Source organism: Lissotriton vulgaris, chromosome 12, assembly GCF_964263255.1.
Source record: "Lissotriton vulgaris chromosome 12, aLisVul1.2, whole genome shotgun sequence".
In the NCBI taxonomy this organism is placed as follows: Eukaryota; Metazoa; Chordata; class Amphibia; order Caudata; family Salamandridae; genus Lissotriton; species Lissotriton vulgaris.
In genome coordinates, this window is record NC_141700.1 from 122,461,007 (window position 1) to 122,475,698 (window position 14,692).

Sequence of the window (14,692 nt, forward strand, 5' to 3'; positions counted from 1 at the left end):
CTAGACAACACTATAAAACAAAACTGCATCTATCTCCAAGGCCAATTTAACAGGATGCATGAAGGCAGTGGAAAAGAAAATGCCATAACTTGAATCCTAAATGTTTTTAGACAATATTTTAAACAAAACTGTATTTATTTCAAAAGCCAATTTAATAGGATGCATCTTTGCGATTTTAAAACGAATTGAGAAATTGTGATCATGATACGCTGGTTTTATCAAGTATGCAGATTTATTTTTATTTTTTGATTTTGTACTGCAATGGTTTTAATTAACTATGCCAATAAAATATATTCATTCATTCATTTTCAGGTGTGACCTTTCATACCGGGAGGCAGGGACAGGCAAAGAACACATTGAGGCACAAACCATTGTGAATCAAAGGTGTGCCTCAAAATAAATACCCCTCACACACCAACAGGCCCCTTGGTGTCATGCTTCATCATCGGGGTCTTCGCACCCCTCTACGGGATGCGCCGTAGAGGGGTGCGAAGACCCCGATGATGAAGCATGACACCAAGGGGCCTGTTGGTGTGTGAGGGGTATTTATACAACACTGTGTGCGCCCCACCATTGTAGGGACCACTACCACTGTAAGAGTGGATTACTTTTTGTTTAATAAGATTACTAGGGGAGACAGAATCCACTTCCTCCTCTCCCTCCCTCTTCTTGTTATTTTCTCGTGCCTCAAAAAAAGACTGCAAAAAAATGGCCATGTCCAAAGAAATGATTTCCCAAACTCCTTTCCAACACCAGCAGACAGACAGACAGACAGACACACACACAGTGCAATTTTCAAAGCTTCTTTCTGAATTCCAAATTGTACCAATGTCGCCTTTTTTTAACCTCACTGGCCATATGCAGTGCTGTGCTTTCATTGATAATTATTTGTGTCTAAATTGTAAAACATTAAACCCTTACATCTATTGGGGAAAAAATATATATATCCATATATATTCATATGTATGCGCTACATCGATATCATACTTAGATATAGCTCTCACCCGAACTATCTCACTTCTCATTGTAACAAGATGCCCGGAGCTACAGATGTTTCCAATTTGACCTTACCTGGACAAGCTTCAACAGCTGTTCAGATCTTAGAGCAGCATCTAGCTTTTCCTGACTTCCTTGTTAGTTTGATCATCAAGTTGTTAATTTTTGGCTTATGTTGTATGTCTGCATTATATTTAGCACAGTACATATGCATTTCTCTGTTGGCCATGATTGGCTTTGCGTCTTTTTCCAGTTTTTCTAGGATTGTATTACAAACACATATATGACCCAAAGACCAGTCACTCGGGGAAGAAGCAGACTGAGAGCACCATTGTGTGCACCGGCCTCCTTACTGGCCAGTAGGCATTTGTACCTACAAATACATTTCATTTTGTTTCTGACTAACTGCTGTGTCTGGTGTGTTTCCTTCATTGCTCCTGGGAGCTTGTAAAAGTATTCACCTAACAAATGGTGCTGTGAAGCTCCAGACTTTAGTTGTGGATATTCACAATTTAAAAATGCACATCTCAATCTATTGTGAAAGTAAGGAGTCAATCATGGTGACTTAGACAGAATCATAAAAGGCAATGCATGACCATGGTAGGAGACTGGATCTAAACCAATTGCCTCAAGCTCAATTCAGGCAAGACGAAAGTACAGGTCTTCAGCAACAAGTCCTCATTGGCCTAGAGGTCGTCAAAGCCAGGACCAACACCTACAACCACAGATCATGCAAGAAATATCGGGATCATTCTCGACGACAGCACAAGTCAATGCACTGTGCACCTCTTGCTTCCACATCCTATGCATGCTGCTATATATATATATCTTCAAATGGTTGCCTCAGAATACCAGACAGGCTGTCACACATGCACTCATCACCTGCAGGCTGGACTACGGTAACACTCTTTACATTGGAATCTCCAAACAACTCCTACACAAACTCCAGACCATGCAGAGTACAGCCGCAAGAGTCATATGCCCCAGACAGAAAAGGTGATTTCCAAAAGTCAGTCAGCTGACTCCCTGTTCCAGCACCCGGGTGATAAGAGCTGTAGTAGCCCGTTCTGGCCAGCTGTTGTGTAGTCAAGATGGCCACTCCATAATGCTCAGAAGTTGAATCCAAGTCAGCCAGATCCATGAGAGTCACCAAAGAGCACATTGGCCACCAAAGATGGACTCTAGACCTCACAAAAGGAATCAGCTGGACTAGCTGTGGCCCAAGACAAGTAGCCCAGTTGTAACTGGACTTCTGCTGGACCAAAGAGGACTTTGTGGGACATCAACCTCTGAGGCTAAAGTTGCCCCACCACACCACTTTACACGTGAACCGAGAAATAATCCCCTTGCAAAACCAGTTCGTTTTGTGAAAGATTATTTTGATGTCTCCACAATCTGTTTCTGGGCTTTCCTTGTTGTGGGCACTTGGCCCACCCTCACAAGTGAGCTATCATTTTTATTGGGAGACCTGGGGGAATGCTGGATGGTGGGAAATTTGTGCTGGCCCAGTGATCCCACAACTTTCCTGTGCAGACATCTGAGGAAAATGTGACTTTTTAGCTAAATTTGAGGTTTGCAGGGGGTACTGGGTAAGAAACCATTATGAGATCCACCCAGGCCACACCTCCTCGGACTCCCCTGGTTGTCTAGTTTTCCAACATGTGCTGGTTTGGTAGTTTTACCTAGGTGCCAGCTGAGCTGGGGTCCAAAATCCACAGCTACCCACACTGCCCTGAATGAGAGGATGCTCAGAGTTGTTGCCGCTACTCGAACCCGGTTCTCCAGATTTGAGATCGATTACCCTAGCAGTTAGGCCACATCCTCTCCTCGCTCATTGTTATTCAGTGGAAAAATGTAATGTGTCTATGTTGCGTTTGCCACCCTTTCAAGCTGCAGGCACTTGACCTATCCAAGGAAGAGAGGCACTGTTTTTCTTGAGAGACTTGGGGGAACGCTTGGTGGTAGAAAGTTTGTGGCTGCCTGCAGATTACAGGACTTTTCAATCACAAAAATGCAAGGAAAAGTTGTTTTTTAGCCAAAGTTAGAGCTTTGCACAGAATCCTGAGTAACAAAACCTGATGAGAGCCATGCAAGTCACCCCACCCTGGACTTCCCTGGGTGTCTAGTTTTCAAAGATATGCTGGTTTGGTAGGCTTCCCTAGGTGCCTGCTGAGCTGGAGCTCACAATTCAGAGCTACCCACCTTGTAAAAAACACATGCATTCTGCAGGGTGAAAGATGATGTCTCCTAGGTCATGTTTTGCTGTGTTTTGTGCGGCAGGCACAAGGCCCAACAACACAAGTGGGGTCCATCTTTTATTGGGCGACATGTGTGAATACATAATAAAAGAACATTTGTTATTACCAATTGAATAGCCCTATGTTTGTGCCTATCAAATGAAAGAAGGTGTGTAACACTGAAGACATTTTACAAAATGTCCTCTGAAACATATGGAAGTACGGGTACCCATAAAACCAGAGATACACAAACAAACACTGCTCCTACAATTCAGAAATACAAAGTTTTCCTTCATGCCTTTTTTCATTCTTTATATTTTACCATATAATTGCTTTATAATTGGTGCACATGAAAAACTATTGAAAAGGTGTAGCTTGGTTGTTGGCTCTGGGTACCTCTTGTTCTTGGAGAATTTACAGGCCCTATACATCCCCACAACCAGAGGGGTCCAGCAGTTATAACGGTATATTGCTTTAGAAAATCTGCTATATTTTTTTCAGAACAAATGTATTATGTTGTTGATGATTTACAAAGAGGACACTGCTCCCCATGAACCGGGGGGCCAGTGAGCAGATAAATACCTCAGACAAGCAATTCCACACACCAGTCCAGAACCTCGTCAGTTTCTCGCACGCCCACACCGTATGTATGAAGGTGCCCACCACACGCCCACACCGCAGACACTCAGGGGAGGCAATCAGACCAGCTCTCCACAATCGATCCCTAGTATAGTAGGCTCTGTGCAGATACTTAAATTGAATAAAACGCAGGCACACTGCAATTGCCGCCCATCTTGGAGCCTCCAGGGCCTCCCTCCAGTCCTCCTCCTCCAAGGCACCTATGTCTCCCTCCCACGCCGATCGCAGCTTGTCTAGTGGAGAAGAACAATGTGTAATTAGTGTCTGATATATATTAGATATTTTCTTATTTTCCAATTCCCCCATAAACACCTTAGCCTCAAGGGGACTAAATTCGGGCAATGAGTCTAAACCAACCAAAGAGGGGGATAAGGCGTGCCAGAGTTGCAGGTATTTAAAAAATTGGGTTCGAGGCATATTGTATTCTTCTCTCAATGCTTGGAAGATTTGAGGGTCGTGCCTTTCATGACGTGGCCAACGCCGATATACCGATTGCATCCCAGCCGCGGAATCCCTGTAAGGACGCCAGTGCCGGTAGCCGCCCATTTTGCCACAGTGGGGTTTCTCTTGTTAATTTATTCCACCACCCCATACTGCGTAGAGCTCCACGCCACACCTGGAAAATCACCTGGGTAACCACTGGGAGCCTCTTCCTTGCAACCGCTGAATATAAGATGGTGTGCAGCGTGTCCGGGTCCATCATGTATCTCTCAAGGGCATAGGCCGGGTCGCCCCGGTCCCCGTACCACCATTCGTTCAGTACCAGTAGGTGAGACGCTTGATAATAGGATAAGATGTCTGATGTTGCCAGGCCCCCACAATACGTGTAGAGGAAACAGGTGCGGAGTGCCACTCTCGCCACCCCTCCGGCCCAGAGAAACTGCTTCAACGGCGAATTCACCTGTCTGAACCACTGTGGCGCAATGGGATACGGATAATTTTGCAGCTGATAAAGGAGACGCGGGAGAGCCATCATCTTAAATATGGCTGCCCGGCCATAGATATTCAAGGGCATTCTGGACCATGTTTTCATATCAGACCGTACGCGGTCCCAAACCGGCATTACATTGCGCGCCCAAGCGACCCCAGGCACATCCGTCAGGAATACGCCCAGATTCTTAATGCCGCCCGCCGCCTCTTGCAGCGCTGACGCCCAGGAACCCAGCCCCCGTGCTCTCCCAGCACCCACAGAGTGGATTTCCGTACGTTCAAGTGAAGGCCGGAAACCTCCCGAATATCCGCATTATCTCAAGGACTCTGGGCCCGGACCTATTCATATCCGTAAGGAAGAAAAGGACGACGTCAGCGTAGAGTGCAATCCGATCGGACGGTCCCGACTCCCACTCAACTCCTCTCATCTGCGCGTCTACTCGCACCCATGCCGCCAGCGGCTCCATGGCCAGGGCGAATAAATAAGGTGAGCGAGGGCAGCCCTGTCGGTTGCCTTGGCCGATAGGGAAGGGGCTGGACACCGCCCCCGCCACCCTCACTGACGCCGTCAGATCCGTGTATAGCAACTGTAGGTACGAAAGGAAATGGGGTCCAAGGTTCAGACGAGACAAGAGCGCACGAAGATAGACCCAACTTAACAAATCGAAGGCTCTATCAATGTCAGCCAGGAGGAACGCCGCCGGGATCCTGGCACCTCGGGCCGCCTCCATCACCACCTGCGCTTGACGGATATTGTGCCTTGTCACCCTATGGGGCATAAACCCAGCCTGGTCTGGGTGTACCAGATCTGTAATGTATGGCAGGAGGCGATTGGCCAGGGCTTTCGCCAGTATTTTCGCTTCAACATTTAGGAGCGATATTGGCCTATATGAGGCATGGTGTTCAGGAGGCCTCCCAGGCTTACAGAAGACCACAATTTCAGCGTGTCGCCAGTCCGCCGGAAGGCGACCGCACTCCCTGGCCGCCTCCAGTACCCTTCTGTAGCGCATCCCCAGCTGGAGATGAAATGTCTTCATGAATTCACATGGGAATCCGTTAGGCCCGGGGGCCTTACCCGTGTTCAGTTCCCCGCGAGTGCCGCGTCCAGCTCCTCCATCGATAGCGGGAGCTCCAGCCGATCACGCCCCTCATCTGAAAGCGCCCGCGGCGGGAGGTCCGCCAGGAATTTGTCTACATCCTCCGCTGGGAGAAACTCCCTAGGGGCATATTGGGCTGCATAGTTTTGTGCAAAGCTGGCAGCCAAGTCCGCCGGGGCCGTCACAGGATCCCCCACCTCGTCACGAAGTCCCGGATTTATCTCCCCACTGATATATTCTACTTTGTGTAGCCAACCACAGCTGGCGAGCCTCGTCCGTTAGCAGAGAAGTATATGACTGCTGCATCAGTAGCAGCTGCCCAACGGCATCTACATTCCCCCCTGTATTGCATTCCTCCTGCAGATCCCGGACCCGCTTCACCGTCTTCTCTATCTCTTCCCTACGAGTCCTGCGGGCTGCCGCACACCAGAGCACGAGTTTCAAAGCTTCCCAAAGGGTCAAGTCATCCGTTTCAGGCCTGTCATTGCTGTCCCAATACTGAGATATGGCCTCCCGCATATGCGACTGATAGCCGTCTTGTTGCAGATGCCATGTGGACAAGCGCCACCTAAAGGGCTGCCGCCTCCTATCTAGATGTAGGTCCATCGCTATTGGGGAATGTTCCGACAGGCCTCGCGGGCGAATGGACGTGGAGGCCACCCTCCCTATCCAGGTATGAGGGATAAACAGATAATCGATCTGGAAAAGGACTTATGTACCGCAGAGACATATGTACATTCGCGGCTGTGAGTATGTTGGTACCGCCATGCATCTATCCAGCCCATCCCCTGCACCATGCTACTCAATTTATTGGGGGCATCCACCATAAGACCCCCTCCGGGCCTATAACGGTCCATACGTCCATTCATCACATCATTCCAGTCACCGCCCACTATTGCCATCACATTCGGGATTTCTGCCCACACGTCAAACAGTTTTTCAATGAGGGCCTCTTGCAGTGGGGGCGGGGCATACACACTACCAAAGACCATTGGCTCATCACCCACCATTCCTTTGAGGAAAACAAATCTGCCATGGGTATCAACCCATTGTGTCTCATGTACATAGGTCAGCCTGCGATGTATTAGAACTGCGACACCTCATGACCCTCTCACAAAGCCTGCGTGGAACACCTGCCGATAGCCATATTGTTGTAAGCTAAGGGTTTTGGTGCCTAGGAGGTGAGTCTCTTGTAAGAGCGATTTAGAAAAGGGGGTGGTGATGAACAGAGTGTCTGAGTTAAACAGACCACTCTTACCCAGTCCAAAGATCAGGGCTTGATCCATCACCGTTATTTATCTCACTGCCCCATCCCAGCTCAGAACCTGGCTATATGCAAATCAGTCTGTCCCTGGCCCAGTGCATCATGGGAACAGGGCAGACTAAACTACCAAGCCAATTCTTCACCAGAAAGGAGACAAGATACCGGGGACCGGTTTCTGGCATTTCAGCCTTCTTCGTCCCGGCTTGCTTGAATCCTGATGGAGCAGTGAGAAAGGGACTCATGTCTGAGTATACCTTGCCACACCTATAGTGGCCAAAAACGATTTAGAAAAGGGGGTGGTGATGAACAGAGTGTCTGAGTTAAACAGACCACTCTTACCCAGTCCAAAGATCAGGGCTTGATCCATCACCGTTATTTATCTCACTGCCCCATCCCAGCTCAGAACCTGGCTATATGCAAATCAGTCTGTCCCTGGCCCAGTGCATCATGGGAACAGGGCAGACTAAACTACCAAGCCAATTCTTCACCAGAAAGGAGACAAGCTACCGGGGACCGGTTTCTGGCATTTCAGCCTTCTTCGGCCCGGCTTGCTTAAATCCTGATGGAGCAGTGAGAAAGGGACTCATGTCTGAGTATACCCTGCCACACCTATAGTGGCCAAAAACGATTTAGAAAAGGGGGTGGTGATGAACAGAGTGTCTGAGTTAAACAGACCACTCTTACCCAGTCCAAAGATCAGGGCTTGATCCATCACCGTTATTTATCTCACTGCCCCATCCCAGCTCAGAACCTGGCTATATGCAAATCAGTCTGTCCCTGGCCCAGTGCATCATGGGAACAGGGCAGACTAAACTACCAAGCCAATTCTTCACCAGAAAGGAGACAAGCTACCGGGGACCGGTTTCTGGCATTTCAGCCTTCTTCGGCCCGGCTTGCTTGAATCCTGATGGAGCAGTGAGAAAGGGACTCATGTCTGAGTATACCCTGCCACACCTATAGTGGCCAAAAACGATTTAGAAAAGGGGGTGGTGATGAACAGAGTGTCTGAGTTAAACAGACCACTCTTACCCAGTCCAAAGATCAGGGCTTGATCCATCACCTTTATTTATCTCACTGCCCCATCCCAGCTCAGAACCTGGCTATATGCAAATCAGTCTGTCCCTGCCCCAGTGCATCATGGGAACAGGGCAGACTAAACTACCAAGCCAATTCTTCACCAGAAAGGAGACAAGCTACCGGGGACCGGTTTCTGGCATTTCAGCCTTCTTCGGCCCGGCTTGCTTGAATCCTGATGGAGCAGTGAGAAAGGGACTCATGTCTGAGTATACCCTGCCACACCTATAGTGGCCAAAAACGATTTAGAAAAGGGGGTGGTGATGAACAGAGGGTCTGAGTTAAACAGACCACTCTTACCCAGTCCAAAGATCAGGGCTTGATCCATCACCGTTATTTATCTCACTGCCCCATCCCAGCTCAGAACCTGGCTATATGCAAATCAGTCTGTCCCTGGCCCAGTGCATCATGGGAACAGGGCAGACTAAACTACCAAGCCAATTCTTCACCAGAAAGGAGACAAGCTACAGGGGACCGGTTTCTGGCATTTCAGCCTTCTTCGGCCCGGCTTGCTTGAATCCTGATGGAGCAGTGAGAAAGGGACTCATGTCTGAGTATACCCTGCCACACCTATAGTGGCCAAAAACGATTTAGAAAAGGGGGTGGTGATGAACAGAGTGTCTGAGTTAAACAGACCACTCTTACCCAGTCCAAAGATCAGGGCTTGATCCATCACCGTTATTTATCTCACTGCCCCATCCCAGCTCAGAACGTGGCTATATGCAAATCAGTCTGTCCCTGGCTCAGTGCATCATGGGAACAGGGCAGACTAAACTACCAAGCCAATTCTTCACCAGAAAGGAGACAAGCTACCGGGGACCGGTTTCTGGCATTTCAGCCTTCTTCGGCCCGGCTTGCTTGAATCCTGATGGAGCAGTGAGAAAGGGACTCATGTCTGAGTATACCCTGCCACACCTATAGTGGCCAAAAACGATTTAGAAAAGGGGGTGGTGATGAACAGAGTGTCTGAGTTAAACAGACCACTCTTACCCAGTCCAAAGATCAGGGCTTGATCCATCACCGTTATTTATCTCACTGCCCCATCCCAGCTCAGAACCTGGCTATATGCAAATCAGTCTGTCCCTGGCCCAGTGCATCATGGGAACAGGGCAGACTAAACTACCAAGCCAATTCTTCACCAGAAAGGAGACAAGCTACCGGGGACCGGTTTCTGGCATTTCAGCCTTCTTCGGCCCGGCTTGCTTGAATCCTGATGGAGCAGTGAGAAAGGGACTCATGTCTGAGTATACCCTGCCACACCTATAGTGGCCAAAAACGATTTAGAAAAGGGGGTGGTGATGAACAGAGTGTCTGAGTTAAACAGACCACTCTTACCCAGTCCAAAGATCAGGGCTTGATCCATCACCGTTTTTTAGCTCAATGCACCATCCCAGCTCAGAACCTGGCTACATGCAAATTAGTCTGTTCCTGTCCCAGTGCATAATGGGAACAGGGCAAACCAAACTACCAAGCCAATTCTTATACTGGGAAGGAAACAAGGTTCTGAAACTGGGATGGTGCAGTGAGCTAAAAAACGGTGTTGGATCTAGCCCTGATCTCTTGACTGGGTGAGAGCTTTCTGCTTAATTCAGAGACTCTGTCCCTCACCACCCCTTGTTGTAAATATTTTTCCACCCTAAGGGTGGAAGGGTATTCTCAGATGTGAGACCCTTGCTCATTGCACCATCAGGATTCAAGCAAACCGGGCCGAAGACGGCTGTAATGCCAGAAACCGGTCCCCGGGAGCTTGTTTCCTTCCCAGTGTAAGAATTGGCTTTTGTAGTTTGGTTTGCCCTGTTCCCATCATGCACTGGGACAGGAACAGACTAATTTGCATACAGCCAGGTTCTGAAACTGGGATGGTGCAGTGAGCTAAAAAACGGTGTTGGATCTAGCCCTGATCTCTTGACTGGGTGAGAGCTTTCTGCTTAATTCAGAGACTCTGTCCCTCACCACCCCTTGTTGTAAATATCTCTTGTAAGAGCAGCACATCCGCTTTCTCTCTCTTACCCAGTTGCAATACTGCACCTCTCTTTATTTTGTCGAGCATTCCCCGTACATCCCAACTCACTACACGCAGTGACGCCCGTAGAAGGCCTGCCCCATGGGTGTCAACCGCCATCGATGGGCAGATAAAAGAAAATCTGCTATATTAAGAAGAATTTACAGATGAAAACGTAGACACAAATGGGTGTTTTTTGATACTAAGTTTCAATATGTTTTGTATTTCAACTGTTACGTTTTATAGGACATCCTTGAAGGATGTACACAAATGACCCCTTGGTGAATTCACATTTCTGTATAGTGTTCAGAAATGTATAGCTTTTCAGGATCCACCATGGGTTTCACACTGGTTTCCACCACAAACTGGAAGGGGTTGAAAGCACAAAAAATAAGTTAAATGTTTTCTCTCCCATTAAAATGCCAAAACTGTGCTAAAACAATTAGTTTTCTGATTCAAGTCTGCCCGTTTCAAAAGGTGAGAAGATGATGATCTTAGCACTACAAACCCTTTGTTGATGACATTTGCAGGAAAAAAACAGACACTTTCTTCTACAGAACTTTTTTCCAATTTTTCCCCCAAAACCCAAACTCTAACTATATTTTGGCTAATTTTTTAGTTCCCTCCAGGGAAACGTACAATCCCTGGGTACCTTTAGACTCCCCAGGATATTGGACAGAAAAGGATGCAAATTTGGCATGGATACTTTATGTGGAAAAAATTTATGGAGCACTAAGCGCAAACTACCCCAAATGGTCCAAAAAGAGCTCAGCAGATATGGGGTTTATATTAATAATAACAACAATAATAATAAAAATAATAATATTATTATTAATAATAATAATAATAATAATGATAATAATAATATCAGCAATAATAATAACAATAACAATAATACAGTATAAGAAAATGGGTTATTAGTTTGGGATAGTGTGAGTCCTAGTGTGAGTCCTACTTAAGCCATAAATCACTAAATAATAAAGGGGACTAACTTTAAAAATTCAGATCTTAGGTTAATTGATTTTTCTCATATTGGTGTCATTTTTCCTACTGTATTTTTCTTAATATTTTGCTTTTGGCTGTGGAATTTGTATTATGTTTAGCTATGACTGTTTCTGTGTTGGAAAATACTGCCATATTTAATTTATTGGTTTATTACTTAGGTAGGACTCAATTTGCCCCAAACTATCCTTTTACTTTATTATTAGTCTTATCATTATGGTTGGTAGTATTATTATAATTGTTTGTATTACTTTTATTGTTTTTCAAATGTTGAACAGCCAGGCACCAACATCCATCATTATACCTTCCTACCACTTCCCCAGTAGAAAACTGAAAATTCAAAATGTTATATCAAACTTCAATTCCTTTTGCTGTGCATCAAATGAAGACCACGATTTGCAAATGTATTTTGTTTATTGAAGAACCTCTACAAACAAATGTGTTGAACATAACAAACATACTGGTACTTAAGATGCATCATCAGGAGGTTGTTGATTAAGATAAGGGGTGATGGTTGCCGATGAGTAGAGGGAGAGAGTAAGAGACCGGACAAGCTATACAGTGCTATGGATATAATGCGCCTATTTCTATTATCATTAACACTTCCAGGTGGTTGTGTGGAATGCCCAGCTATAGGAGTTTGGTTGTCTGAATAAGCAAAGTTGTAGTACCTGGATGTGCATAAGAAGGGACAATGTAACTCAGAGTTGACTGGAGAGGGCAACTACTTTAGGAGCTGGCTCCAGATGCTCTCAGGGTGGGTTGTCTGATCTCATTATAATAAACATGGGTCCAGGATGAGTTTGGTCTGTAGATGTAAATCTGCAAGGTTAGAGAGATGGGAAGAAGAGCTGAGTTCAGCAGTGTGCAACAAGGGGAGGAGTGGTGTGGGAGACTAAAGAAGGTGATGTGCGTAGAGGGCTAGGAGTGTTTCTGAATTTGATGATTTAGGTTCTGATAATTTGGTAAATCGTTTATATAACCTTGAGCAAACATTTGATTCTTCCCTTCATGGAAAAAATGTTCTTCTTTGTAGTGGAACACTTCAAACTGTAGACTCACTGTCCACATATCAGAATATAGTTTCATGAATAAAGATAATTCTTCAAACCCACAAGTTCTTAAAGGTATCCTAAGTGTGGGAAAATAAGTTGTTGTCTTGTATTAGTCCTGTGATCTTTAACACTCACCAACAACAGGGGTTCCAGAATGTTTTCTGGTTTGATGAAGTTTGTTTGGGTTCAGAGATGTATGTGACATCCTTTCCCAAATGTCTCCTTTAAAGCACAGTCTAAATTGCTATCCTATGATCACAGTAGCCCATGATTGCTTATAATTAGATATTAATACCCCAGAGGACAGTTTGGCTGCCTAACCATTAACAGTTGTAACTGTTTGAGACATTCCTTATGTGGCATTCCTTGGACTAAGATTCCAAAATAATCTGGATTAAAGTGACAAGCTTGTTCTGAAACTCTGCCGTAGGGACGAGGCACCATCATCATCCTGCACGGATTCAGTCTCTTCTTGGAATGCATTCCGTAGGGCCCCCCTTAAAGAGCTCCTACGCCCATGTCGCCTGATGCCGCCAACTACAAAGTAGATGATGGGGTTGAGGCTGCTGTTAATGCAGAAGCTGTAGAAGAAAATGACAGCATGGGAGTCCTGTACATCGAAGTTGATAAAGAGAAAAAGAAAATCATACACAGCAAACGGTGAAGAGAGGACAAGGAATGCAAGAACTGTTGAGAGGATGAGTATGTAGGGTCTCGGTGGGTGACGCTTTTGTGATTTCTTCCAGATAGCGATGAGCAGCAACACGTTTGACAGAAGCATCACAGGGAAAAAGATGCAAAAATGTAAAACAGTCTTAAATATGTCAAGTTTTGTGCAACCCTTACATTTCCAGTCAATCAAAATATCTGCTCCCAACATCGAGCATGAAAAAATCCATACAATGATGCAGACAATGGTGGACTGGCGCTTGGGACGGCGGCATCGGTACCAGATGGGGTAAAGGACAGACAGAGCCCTTTCCACACTGATGGCGGTAAGAAAGCCCTGGCTGGTGCCATACCCAAAAGAAACTATTTGTAAAACACTGCCAATAAGGACATCACCAACAATCAATCCATTCAATTCCATCATGAAAAGTATTCACAAAAGTGACAGGACGACAAGAACTATGCAATCTGCGATGGCCAGGTTCAAGATGTATATGGTGAAGGAGTTCTGAGAATTTCTAAACCTCAAAAACCAGAGGACCAATCCATTCCCAGCCAGACCAAAGACAGAAATGACCATGGGTATGGACAAGAGTGCCATAATAGGGAAATATAGATAATTATAGTCAATATCAGAGTAATCTTCTGTATATGGAGTCATCATGAAAACGGTAGGATAATCATCCATGTTGGAACTTCCATGCATTGCAGTCATCTCCATTGACCTGGAAAAATATGAAGAGAGATGACACCAGAGATCAGTAAGCACCATGCATGAATCTGGTTGGTGCACTAGAAGAATTGCTAGCAAATATGATCCCCTTTTGACCTACAATGCACTTCCTCCAAATTGTGATGTGCTGAGAACCAAATTCATAAATCTGTTTCATGATTCTGCATTTAATTCAATTTTTTAAGTCAGAAATCTGGTCACTGGATTCCGCTTAGAAAAAATATACAGACATGGCTATCTAATGAAGAACGCAAAGATGATCTCTGTTGGTGCTTTACCTGTAACCACTGCAAAAACAACAATTGATGGACAGAATGGAGAATAATGTCACACATTCACCCCAGTACAGAGATCTGGGTCTAAATCCATCTTTTTTTTTGCTCACCATGCCATTTCAGTTTGAACCCAGCCATATACAAATCAGTGTTGACCCTGTGCCCAAAGGGAACAGTCCAGCCCGAACTGCCAGGCTAGGTTCTCCCTGGACTTGAAACAGGCATCCTAGGACTGTTTTTGGGGCTTTACCCCTCTTCAGTCAGGATAGCTTGACTCTAGTGGCATGGCGAGCACGGCACAGGGCAGGCCAGGCCCATGATGCCATCATAGCTTCGCTGGGAGTGAGACGGGCAGGACGAGCAGACAGACAGTACTTCTGCAGGCGCGAAGTTGTTGAAATTGCACAACACTCTCCATGTCCAGTAGTGAGGTAAATAACTAAAATAAAAAATAGAAATCAATAATGTGCAGCAATGCTTGTAGACCCGGCCCTGGAAATTAAGCGCGGGTGCTGAGCACTGGAAAGCCCCGGCACAAATTAAGCACTGATGACAACTGCTCTTGAGCAACTAGCCCCCTTAAAACTGAAAAGGATCAGAGACACCCCCTCTAGATCCTGGTCCAACAAAGACCTCAACTCCGAAAGAAGAAAGGTTAGAGCCGCTGAGAGACTTTGGAGAGGAGACCCATCCACAACCAACCTCTCCCAGCTCAGAAA

General features: G+C 46.0%; 1 pseudogene; it reads right to left on the reverse strand.

Moving 5' to 3' along the window:
- Window positions 1-12,690: 12,690 nt before the first annotated feature.
- LOC147673604 (mas-related G protein-coupled receptor member H-like) lies at window positions 12,691-13,686 on the reverse strand (annotated as a pseudogene).
- Between the last annotated feature and the right edge of the window lie 1,006 nt (window positions 13,687-14,692).